General features: G+C 44.2%; 1 long non-coding RNA gene across 1 annotated transcript; it reads left to right on the top strand.

The window, feature by feature from the left end:
* The first annotated feature begins 500 nt into the window (after positions 1-500).
* On the top strand, positions 501-942 carry LOC123397764. The gene is made up of 3 exons (XR_006610024.1): positions 501-603; positions 717-771; positions 893-942. It is a non-coding gene; the product is annotated as an uncharacterized LOC123397764 (long non-coding RNA).
* The last annotated feature ends 12,153 nt before the right edge of the window (positions 943-13,095 follow it).

Genomic DNA, 13,095 nt, shown 5'->3' with positions numbered 1-13,095 from the left:
TTTTTCAAATTGTTACAGATGAGTTGTTGAAGTTTTGATGTCTAAGTAATACAAATACACATCACTGCAAACACTGACGGTCAAATGGTGTCATTAATGTCGTAAACCAGCACCCTTTTAGAAACACGTCAAATCATATATGGATCAATTTTGATTGAAACCTGGCACTGGTTTCTGAACCATGATCATGGCAATAATTTTATAGCTGCTTGAATATCTGCCTGTTGGCATATCTGGCATCTCTTACATGTAGTCCTATAGCAGGATACGAGGATCTATCTCTGGTAGAGATATTCACTAACCAAGGAGAAATGAACTAATCCAGACATAAATATCATGCTAAATATTGATACTCATTTTCATGTTGATTCTCTTCACGGGTTGACCGGTAGCTCTCTTTTTTCTTGAATGTGAGCTGATCATTAAGTATGAATGTGTGAGCTTATAGGAACAACAGATGCTTCATCAGTCATCATGACAGCCGCCAGCTTATGCACGATGGTGATGGAGTTGACATCATAAGAGTTTCTCTTGAGCTGCTCAGGTTTTGACCCCAAGACCCTTGGGAGATTGTCTGACCTCATTGCCAGAAGCTTGCATCAGGTAATAATGCCATCATCTCTTAAGTGAGATTTTTCTCCTCCCGCATGCGTTTGCTTCCTTTTCTAATTCTGGATGTGTTTGTTTGATGTTGGCTTTCTGAATTTGGCCTACAGGATATCCCTGACGACGATAGTGAACAGCTTAACCAAAAGCAAATCATTGCATCAGGTAAACACAGTAACCCGTCGAACTTACAAATGAAAGAGGAAGAGAACGCGACACTCATTCGATGTGTGTGATCTGTGATTTGAAACAGCATTATCTAACTTCCCTTTTGTACTGGTTGCAGGTTATAGGCGCTGGGCTGATCGATTCCCGGGTGTTAGAAATGTTGTACATCAGCATGTATCTTTCTGATCTTCTCTGCCCAAAGAGTTCTCTATTGCGAATGAAGCCGTGCAGGTGGGGAACCCAAAGTGCAAGCATCCCGTCGCACGAGCAATGATTAGCAGTATTAGAAAATGCTAAGATAATAGTGTATTTTTTGTCTCCATGCATGTGATGTTACCCGGAAATGTTTTCTTGATTTGTAATATTTTAGGTGCGACCAAACTATCTTTCTATTCATGTTAATTTGAACATATATTTGCACTAGGGTTAAGTGTGGATCGACTATTTGGTTTAAGAAGGAAGAGAGGGCAGATCAAACTACAAATCTCTTTCTTTAAATTTATGTGACGATTTGTAATGTGAGACCTGATTAAGTGTGGATTGGATTATTTGATTTTTGAACATATCGAGTACCCATGCCTACATGATGCCATTTTTTTATCTAATATAATACTGATAATTTTAGGTAAAGTTTATATACATTTGAAAAGGCCATTAAATTTAATTCAGCCCGTTTTTTGTCAAATTTTGATCAAACAAGGCATATAGATCTTAAATGAATAAGAAGTCAAGTGTTTGTTTTTCGGTGGAGTCAAGTGTTTTGTTCATTCTAAGTTTTTGCTTGTGGTTGTTGAACTTGGAGATCCTCTTAATGACTATTTTTTTATTCATGTTAATTTTAACATATATTTGTATATCAGTTGAGACGTGCATTTGCACGTGCATGTTTACTAGTCCTGCCAAGTACACGTACCATGGCGAGTCGTGGTCAGTGTTGGTTGGGTGTGTGGTTGACCAAGACTTTGTCCCGTGGCCCAGCCCAAGGGCACCAGCAGGCAGCAGGCAGCAGGTCCAAAACCAATACCGCGTGTTACCTCATTCTTATGTCGTAGAAAAAAACAAAACGCTGGTTTCAAAATGATCGACATGAGGCAAAATGGTCGTGCCAAATATTGTTCGGTCGCGTTCAGCCTGCAATAGCAGGCAACAAAAGGAAAAACAAATGCATTTATTAAAAGGAAAAAAGGACGTGCTCATACGGTACTGAAAATTAAACCCGAGCTCATATGCTCTTGCACGAACAATAAATTTGGAAAGAAACATTTTCTTTATGTCTTGTTCATTTGTTTTTCTTTTTGCGGGAATAATACTTGTATTACTCAATATGAGGGTCTATACAATCATCCAAGACCAGCTTCAAGACATCCTCAGGAGCAGAACTAACCCAAGTCATAGTTCTACCTTCGATCCTACCAAAACTAGCAAGGCGTTCAGAAGGTTTATTTTAAGATCTAGGGATAAGATTAATACAAGTTTTCCTAAGGCTCATAAGATATTTAATTTCACCAACTAGTGAAGCATACATCGATCGATCCGGTCCACCGCTTGAAATCATCGCCACAACTCTGCTCGAGTCCATCTCTATCAGAATTGGCAGGTCGGATCGTTGAATGGCAAAGGAAATCCCTTCCATACAAGCACACACTTCGGCCTCCAAAGCATCTCTGCAAGAGAAAAGAGATATGCAAGAGGAGAACACAATAACCCCCAAGTTGTCCCTCGGGATCATACCTACCCCAGCACCACCATCTTCCGAGAAAGAGCCATCTATGTTCAGTTTAACCCAACCTGATGGGGGTGGTTTCCAAGGGGTAGCACGACTAATCTCTCCTACTCTTTTAGATGGGGTTTTGCTGAAACTATAACTCCGTTTCCCTTCGATCAGATCCTTGGAAGAGCCTTCATTAATGCTTGATAACGCCTCAACATAATCCTGCAGGAATTTCACCGAGACCGATAGTGGAGGAGCGGGTTTAGAGTGTACTGGTTGATTGCGAACATACCAACTTCTCCAAAAGATTAGCAGCAGCAAACCCCTTTTTAGTTCGGACACCACCCTGTTGCGTGTGTGCCTCCGGTGCGGTAAGGCACCACCCTGTTGTTGTTGGAATTATGCCCTAGAGGCAATAATAAATATAGTTATTATTATAATTCCTGTATCAAGATAATCGTTTATTATCCATGCTATAATTGTATTGAATGAAGACTCATTTACATGTGTGGATACATAGACAAAACACCGTCCCTAGCAAGCCTCTAGTTGGCTAGCCAGTTGATCAAAGATAATCAGTGTCTTCTGATTATGAACAAGGTGTTGTTGCTTGATAACTGGATCACGTCATTAGGAGAATCACGTGATGGAATAGGCCCAAACTAATAGACGTAGCATGTTGATCGTGTCATTTTGTTGCTACTGTTTTCTGCGTGTCAAGTATTTATTCCTATGACCATGAGATCATATAACTCACTGACACCGGAGGAATGCTTTGTGTGTATCAAACGTCGCAACGTAACTGGGTGACTATAAAGATGCTCTACAGGTATCTCCGAAGGTGTTAGTTGAGTTAGTATGGATCAAGACTGGGATTTGTCACTCCGTGTGAACGGAGAGGTATCTCGGGGCCCACTCGGTAATACAACATCACACACAAGCCTTGCAAGCAATGTAACTTAGTGTAAGTTGCGGGATCTTGTATTACGGAACGAGTAAAGAGACTTGCCGGTAAACGAGATTGAAATAGGTATACGGATACTAACGATCGAATCTCGGGCAAGTAACATACCGAAGGACAAAGGGAATGACATACGGGATTATATGAATCCTTGGCACTGAGGTTCAAACGATAAGATCTTCGGAGAATATGTAGGATCCAATATGGGCATCCAGGTCCCGCTATTGGATATTGACCGAGGAGTCTCTCGGGTCATGTCTACATAGTTCTCGAACCCGCAGGGTCTGCACACTTAAGGTTCGACGTTGTTTTATGCGTATTTGAGTTATATGGTTGGTTACCGAATGTTGTTCGGAGTCCCGGATGAGATCACAGACGTCACAAGGGTTTCCGGAATAGTCCGGAAACGAAGATTGATATATAGGATGACCTCATTTGATTACCGGAAGGTTTTCGGAGTTACCGGGAATGACGAATGGGTTCCGGAAGTTCACCGGGGGGGGGGGGGGGGCAACCCACCCCGGGGAAGCCCATAGGCCTTGAGGGTGGCACACCAGCCCTTAGTGGGCTGGTGGGACAGCCCAAAAGGGCTCTATGCGCCAAGAAGGGAAAATCAAGAGAGAAAAGAAAAAAAAGGAGGAGGTGGGAAGGAAGGGGGACTCCCTCCCACCTAGGGGTGGGCATATAACCCGATAACCGATTTACCGAACTGATTTAACCTGGACCGAAGCTGAAGTGACCGAAACCGAAATGTTCGGTATTAAGCTCGGTTACCATTTCTAAGAAACCGAATTAATTTCGGTGATTTCGGTCTGTACCCTCGATGCACCGAATTGACCGAAGCACCGATGACGCCCTACCACCTTTATTACTCTCTTCCAACTCCCGCAGGCCACATTCCCTAATCCCGCACGCGCCACAGGAGCAGTTTGCAGAACTTGCGCTGCCTTCTCCAAAAAGGGTGCTCGTCCCAAATCTCCTCCTCCCAAAATCATGGGATAAATCAATCCTTGCCCTCCTTGAGACTCGTGCGTGATTTGTACCTTCCATGGGCGCTTGATTTCTTGTCTCCCGAGCACCCTATTTGAGTGGTGAATCACCGCATCCGGATGCATCTCGATCTATGTTGCCGCTCCACCTCCCAAATCCCTGGCGTATGGCCACGACATCTGGTCGATCTCTGCACATGAAGAAGAAATTTGGCAGCTGCAAGCCACATCAAACGGTTGTATCAATTATGCATCAATTGTTGCTGCTCGCCTGCGAGGTTGTGATGTAAGTACTTGATTCCATTCGATCATATTCTTGATTCAATCCAGATCCAAGTTCATGATTTGATCCAAGTTCTGATGCGTACTTCCTGTCTGAACCAACCTTTTGCTTTATGTTATGGATGTCTTCCGGGATAGACGAAGGTTGCAGAACGCGATGATATACCGATCCTGTCTGAAAAGCTTCCTATGATTGCCCGGTTCTATTTTGTTTTATCAGATTTAAGTGTTAAGTTAGACTTCTCATTGTGTGGTTTGTGTTAAACTACATGTGGTTGTTGGATACAATTTGCAGAGTCGAATCTGCTATGTTTATGCCCAGTTTGTGTTAATCATCAAGAATTTACTATCTATCACTTTTTTACCGTCATTCTTATTTATCAGAGAAGGTACAGGTTTTTTTTTTTTTTGCGGAGAAGAGTTACAGGTTTTATGCTCACAATATTTTATGTACCTATATTTTACCCACTTTTCTGTACATAATTTGCACATGATCGCGTGTTATAAAAATTTATAGTTGATGGTTTGTAAGCGCGCATGTTCTGTTGGTGCAGTTTGTAGCTGTATGAACTTTTTTTATGAAAGGAAGTTGTGCGTCCATGCGTGTCTCTCTTACGTTTGTTATTAGCTAGGCCAACCCAGCTATCCATAGCAGCTATATATATAATATATTCTATCCAACCATCCCAACCTAGCCCAACGTCCCATCTTTTCAGTAGCAGGTCAGCTATCCCATACCGTATGTTCGGTTCAGAACCGAGGACCGAACCGAACGATCCAGGGACCGAACTCTCGGTTATTTTAATTGATAGAGACCGATCGGTCCATGTGTTTTGAGAACCGAAAATAAAAATAGTGCCGAAGCACCGAACCGAACGGTTCGGGGGAACCGAACGGTTCGGGGGAACCGAACGCCCACCCCTACTCCCACCAAACCAAGTCCAACTCGGTTTGGGGGGGGAGGAGTCCTCCCCCCTTGGACTCGGCCGACCCCCTTGGGGCTCCTTGAGCCCCAAGGCAAGGTCCCCTCCCTCCCACCTATATATACGGAGGTTTTAGGGCTGATTTGAGACGTTCCCCAACAGTGGCATCATGAGCTAGGTTCATGCGTAGATGTCTTCTCGGGTAGAACACAAAAGTTTTTGTGGGCGGTGATGCGCGTTTTGCTGCCCTCCTTAGTCTTTTCTTGATTCCGCGGTATTGTTGGATTGAAGCGGCTTGGACTGACATTACTCGTACGCTTACGAGAGACTGGTTTCATCGTTACGAGTAACTCCGTTGCTCAAAGATGACTGGCAAGTGTCGGTTTCTCCAACTTTAGTTGAATCGGATTTGACCGAGGAGGTCCTTGGATGAGGTTAAATAGCAACTCGTATATCTCCGTTGTGGTGTTTGCGTAAGTAAGATGCGATCCTACTAGATACCCATGGTCACCACGTAAAACATGCAACAACAAAATTAGAGGACGTCTAACTTGTTTTTGCAGGGTATGCTTGTGATGTGATATGGCCAATGATGTGTTGTGATATATTGGATGTATGAGATGATCATGTTGTAATAGAAATATCGACTTGCACGTCGATGGTACGGCAACCGGCAGGAGCCATAGGGTTGTCTTTATACTAACGTTTGTGCTTGCAGATGCGTTTACTATTTTGCTAGGATGTAGCTTTAGTAGTAATAGCATGAGTAGCACGACAACCCCGATGGCAACACGTTGATGGAGATCATGGTGTGGCGCCGGTGACAAGAAGATCGTGCCGGTGCTTTGGCGATGGAGATCAAGAAGCACGTGATGATGGCCATATCATGTCACTTATGAATTGCATGTGATGTTAATCCTTTTCTGCACCTTATTTTGCTTAGAACGACGGTAGCATTATGAGGTGATCTCTCACTAAAATTTCAAGACGAAATTGTGTTCTCCCCGCCTGTGCACCGTTGCTACAGTTCGTCGTTTCGAGACACCGCGTGATGATCGGGTGTGATAGACTCAACGTTCACATACCACGGGTGCAAAACAGTTGCGCACGCGGAACACTCGGGTTAAGCTTGACGAGCCTAGCATGTGCAGACATGGCCTCGGAACACATGAGACCGAAAGGTCGATCATGAATCATATAGATGATATGATTAGCATAGGGATGCTTACCACTGAAACTATACTCAACTCACGTGATGATCGGACTTGAGCTAGTGTAAGTGGATCATGAACCACTCAAATGACTAGAGAGATGTATTTTTTGAGTGGGAGTTTAGCGAATAATTTGATTAAGTTAAATTCTAATTATCTTGAACATAGTCTAAGTCCACTTTGAATATATTTGTGTTGTAGATCATGGCTCACGCGACAGTCATCCTGAATTTTAATACGTTCCTAGAGAAAGCTAAGTTGAAAGATGATGGAAGCAACTTTGTAGACTGGGCTCGTAATCTTAAGCTGATCTTACAAGCTGGGAAGAAGGATTATGTCCTTAATGCTGCGCTAGGAGATGAACCACCCGCTACGGCTGATCAGGATGTTAAGAACGCTTGGTTAGCACGTAAGGAGGACTACTCAATAGTTCAATGTGCAGTCTTGTATGGCTTAGAACCGGGACTTCAACGTTGCTTTGAGCGTCATGGAGCATTTGAGATGTTCCAGGAGTTGGAGTTTATCTTTCAGAAGAACGCCCGGATCGAGAGGTATGAGACCTCCGATAAATTCTATGCTTGCAAGATGGAGGAAAACTCATCTGTCAGTGAACATGTGCTCAAAATGTTTGGGTACTCAAACCGTCTAGCTGAGCTGGGGATTGAACTCCCGCAAGAAGCTATCACTGACAGAATCCTTCAATCACTGTCGCCAAGCTATAAAGGCTTTGTGTTGAACTACAACATGCAAGGGATGAACAAGTCTCCGGGCGAGTTGTTTGCGATGCTGAAAGTCGCAGAGTCTGAACTCCGTAAAGAGCATCAAGTGTTGATGGTGAATAAGACCACTGGTTTCAAGAGAAACGACAAAGGCAAGAAGGGCAATTCAAAGAAGAGCGGCAAGCCTGTTGCCAATCCGACGAAGAAACCCAAAGCTGGACCTAAGCCGGAAACGGAGTGTTTCTATTGCAAGGGTATGGGTCATTGGAAGCGCAATTGCCCCAAGTATCTGGCAGATAAGAAGGCGGGCAAAGAAAAATCAGGTATATTTGATATACATGTTATTGATGTGTACTTAACCGGCTCTCGTAGTAGTGCCTGTGTATTCGATACCGGTTCTGTTGCTCATATTTGCAACTCGAAACAGGAACTGCGGAATAGGCGAAGGCTGGCAAAAGATGAAGTGACGATGCGCGTAGGAAATGGTTCCAAGGTTGATGCAATCGCCGTCGGCACAGTGTCACTTCAGTTACCGTCAGGATTAGTGATGAACATAAATCATTGTTATTTAGTGCCTGCGTTGAGCATGAACATTATATCTGGATCTTGTTTATTGCGAGACGGTTACTCTTTTAAGTCAGAGAATAATGGTTGTTCTATTTCTATGAGTAACATCTTTTATGGTCATGCACCGAATGTGAGAGGATTGTTCATATTGAATCTTGATAACGATACACATATACATAACATTGAGACCAAAAGAGTTAGAGTTAACAATGATAGCGCCATATTTTTGTGGCACTGCCGCTTAGGTCATATTGGTGTAAAGCGCATGAAGAAACTCCATGCTGATGGACTTTTGGAGTCACTTGACTTTGATTCACTTGACACGTGCGAACCATGCCTCATGGGCAAGATGACTAAGACTCCGTTCTCAGGAACAATGGAGCGTGCAAGTGACTTGTTGGAAATCATACATACCGATGTGTGTGGTCCGATGAGCGTGGAGACACGCGGCGGATATCGTTATTTTCTCACCTTCACTGACGATTTAAGTAGATATGGTTATGTCTACTTGATGAAGCACAAGTCTGAAACATTTGAAAAGTTCAAGCAATTTCAGAGTAAAGTGGAAAATCATCGTAACAAGAAGATCAAGTTCCTACGGTCTGATCGTGGGGGTGAATATCTGAGTTTCGAGTTTGGTGCTCACTTAAGACAATGTGGAATTGTTTCACAGTTAACACCGCCTGGAACACCACAGCGTAATGGTGTGTCCGAACGTCGTAATCGTACTCTATTAGAGATGGTGCGATCCATGATGTCTCTTACTGATTTGCCGTTATCATTTTGGGGCTATGCATTAGTAACAGCTGCATTCACTTTAAATAGGGCACCATCAAAATCCGTTGAGACGACACCATACGAACTGTGGTATGGCAAAAGGCCAAAGTTATCGTTTCTTAAAGTTTGGGGATGTGATGCTTATGTCAAAAAGCTTCAGCCTGAAAAGCTGGAACCCAAAGCGGAAAAGTGCGTCTTCATAGGTTGCCCAAAAGAGACAGTTGGGTACACCTTCTATCTCAAATCCGAGGGCAAAGTGTTTGTTGCTAAAAACGGAGCTTTTCTCAAGAAGGAGTTTCTCTCGAGAGAATTGAGTGGGAGGAAGGTAGAACTTGACGAGGTTGTCGAACCTCTCATCCCTCTGGATGGTGGCGCAGGGCAAGGGGAAACCTCTGTCATTGCAACGCCGGTTGAGGAGGAAGTTAATGATGATGATCATGAAACTCCAGTTCAAGTTTCTGTCGAACCACGCAGGTCGACGAGACCACATGCTGCTCCAGAGTGGTACGGTAATCTCGTCTTATCAATCATGTTGTTAGACAACAATGAACCTGCGAATTATGAAGAAGCAATGGTGGGCCCAGATTCCAACAAATGGCTGGAAGCCATGAAGTCCGAGATAGGATCCATGTATGAGAACAAAGTGTGGACTTTGGAGGTACTACCTGAGGGCCGCAAGGCTATTCAGATAAAATGGATCTTTAAGAGGAAGACGGACGCTGACGGTAATGTGACCGTTTATAAAGCTCGACTTGTGGCAAAGGGTTTTTCACAAGTTCAAGGAGTTGACTACGATGAGACTTTCTCACCCGTAGCGATGCTTAAGTCCGTCAGAATCATGTTAGCAATAGCTGCATTTTTCGATTATGAAATCTGGCAGATGGATGTCAAAACGGCGTTCCTTAACGGTTTCCTTAAGGAAGAGTTGTATATGATACGACCCGAAGGTTTTGTCGATCCTAAGAATGCTAACAAGGTGTGCAAGCTCCAGCGATCCATTTATGGACTGGTGCAAGCATCTCGGAGTTGGAACAAACGCTTTGATGAGGTGATCAAAGCATTTGGGTTTATACAAGTGGTTGGAGAATCTTGTATTTACAAGAAAGTGAGTGGGAGCTCTGTGGCGTTTCTAATATTATATGTGGATGACATATTACTGATTGGAAACAACGTAGAATTTTTAGAGAGCATAAAGGATTACTTGAATAAAAGTTTCTCTATGAAGGACCTAGGAGAAGCTGCTTACATTCTAGGCATTAAGATCTATAGGGATAGATCAAAACGCCTGATAGGACTTTCACAAAGCACATACCTTGATAAAGTTTTGAAGAGGTTCAAAATGGAACAGTCCAAGAAAGGGTTCTTGCCAGTTCTACAAGGTACGAGATTGAGTAAGACTCAGTGCCCAGCAACTGATGAAGATAGAGAGCATATGCGCTCCGTCCCCTATGCTTCAGCCATAGGTTCTATCATGTATGCGATGCTGTGCACTAGACCCGATGTTAGCCTGGCCATAAGTATGGCAGGTAGGTTCCAGAGTAATCCAGGAGTGGATCACTGGACGGCGGTCAAGAATATCCTGAAGTACCTGAAAAGGACTAAGGAGATGTTTCTCGTGTATGGAGGTGACGAAGAGCTCGCCGTAAAAGGTTACGCCGATGCAAGCTTTGACACAGATCCGGACGACTCTAAGTCGCAAACCGGATACGTATTTATTCTTAATGGGGGTGCAGTAAGCTGGTGCAGTTCCAAGCAAAGCCTCGTAGCAGATTCTACATGTGAAGCGGAGTACATGGCTGCCTCGGAGGCGGCTAAGGAGGGTGTCTGGATGAAGCAGTTCATGACGGATCTTGGAGTGGTGCCAAGCGCACTGAATCCAATAACCTTGTTCTGTGACAACACTGGTGCCATTGCCTTAGCAAAGGAACCACGGTTTCACAAGAAGACCAGACACATCAAACGACGCTTCAACCTCATCCGCGACTACGTCGAGGGAGAGGACGTGAATATATGCAAAGTGCACACGGATCTGAATATAGCGGACCCGCTGACTAAACCTCTTCCACGGCCAAAGCATGATCAAACACCAGAACTGTATGGGTGTTAGATTTATTACAATGTAATTCACATGGTGATGTGAGGGCTAGATTATTGACTCTAGTGCAAGTGGGAGACTGTTGGAATTATGCCCTAGAGGCAATAATAAATTTAGTTATTATTATAATTCCTGTATCAAGATAATCGTTTATTATCCATGCTATAATTGTATTGAATGAAGACTCATTTACATGTGTGGATACATAGACAAAACACCGTCCCTAGCAAGCCTCTAGTTGGCTAGCCAGTTGATCAAAGATAGTCAGTGTCTTCTGATTATGAACAAGGTGTTGTTGCTTGATAACTAGATCACGTCATTAGGAGAATCACGTGATGGAATAGGCCCAAACTAATAGACGTAGCATGTTGATCGTGTCATTTTGTTGCTACTGTTTTCTGCGTGTCAAGTATTTATTCCTATGACCATGAGATCATATAACTCACTGACACCGGAGGAATGCTTTGTGTGTATCAAACGTCGCAACGTAACTGGGTGACTATAAAGATGCTCTACAGGTATCTCCGAAAGTGTTAGTTGAGTTAGTATGGATCAAGACTGGGATTTGTCACTTCGTGTGAACGGAGAGGTATCTCGGGGCCCACTCGGTAATACAACATCACACACAAGCCTTGCAAGCAATGTAACTTAGTGTAAGTTGCGGGATCTTGTATTACGGAACGAGTAAAGAGACTTGCCGGTAAACGAGATTGAAATAGGTATACGGATACTAACGATCGAATCTCGGGCAAGTAACATACCGAAGGACAAAGGGAATGACATACGGGATTATATGAATCCTTGGCACTGAGGTTCAAACGATAAGATCTTCGGAGAATATGTAGGATCCAATATGGGCATCCAGGTCCCGCTATTGGATATTGACCGAGGAGTCTCTCGGGTCATGTCTACATAGTTCTCGAACCCGCAGGGTCTGCACACTTAAGGTTCGACGTTGTTTTATGCGTATTTGAGTTATATGGTTGGTTACCGAATGTTGTTCGGAGTCCCGGATGAGATCACAGACGTCACGAGGGTTTCCGGAATAGTCCGGAAACGAAGATTGATATATAGGATGACCTCATTTGATTACCGGAAGGTTTTCGGAGTTACCGGGAATGTACCGGGAATGACGAATGGGTTCCCGAAGTTCACCGGGGGGGGCAACCCACCCCGGGGAAGCCCATAGGCCTTGAGGGTGGCACACCAGCCCTTAGTGGGCTGGTGGGACAGCCCAAAAGGGCTCTATGCGCCAAGAAGAGAAAATCAAGAGAGAAAAGAAAAAAAAAGGAGGAGGTGGGAAGGAAGGGGGACTCCCTCCCACCAAACCCAGTCCAACTCGGTTTGGGGGGGGATTCCTCCCCCCTTGGACTCGGCCGACCCCCTTGGGGCTCCTTGAGCCCCAAGGCAAGGTCCCCTCCCTCCCACCTATATATACGGAGGTTTTAGGGCTGATTTGCGACGTTCCCCAACAGTTGTGCCAACAGCCAACTCCGGTGTGTCAACTTAGTTATCCTCATCAAGCCACAACCTTGATGTCTAGCTTTCGAACTGATAGACGTTTCCTTTCCCCCGGATCAATGAAGAAGGGAGTAGTGAGTTGATTCTTCCGAAGAACCGGAAGCGAAGCGCTATGCCGGGGCGAGGGGGCGGGAAGAGAAAATGCTCCAAAGAAAGATATTGGGGTTCCCAATGCTTGTCCACGCCCAACGAGATGCGCCAACCCCAGGATGCTTTACTCCTAGAGCTTAACCTGAGTCTTTTTTTTACGGTGCTACGGCAGGCTTACGCCGACCTAAACCATTTCATTAATAAAATCAGTACAATTACAAAGGAAAGGGGGCTGGAGGAAGAGAAAGGGTACAAAGTATTTAGGTTACAATATCTCCGAAAGGTGAAACAACATGGTGCACCAATCCCGAAGCAGGAGCATGGGTGTGACAGCCCGATGCCGACGTTCCAGAAGATTCCCTTTCCTTTCCATTTTCGTCGTGTGGTTATTTTTATTTTTTGCATCATCATCTCATTATTCGCATCATCGGCATTGCAGCGGCATCCTGATGCCGCCAGTTTTCGAAAACTTGCA

Source organism: Hordeum vulgare, chromosome 5H, assembly GCF_904849725.1.
Source record: "Hordeum vulgare subsp. vulgare chromosome 5H, MorexV3_pseudomolecules_assembly, whole genome shotgun sequence".
Classification (NCBI taxonomy): domain Eukaryota; kingdom Viridiplantae; phylum Streptophyta; class Magnoliopsida; order Poales; family Poaceae; genus Hordeum; species Hordeum vulgare.
Note: the sequence above shows the minus strand (reverse complement) of the source record. Positions and strands in the feature narration are given on the sequence as shown.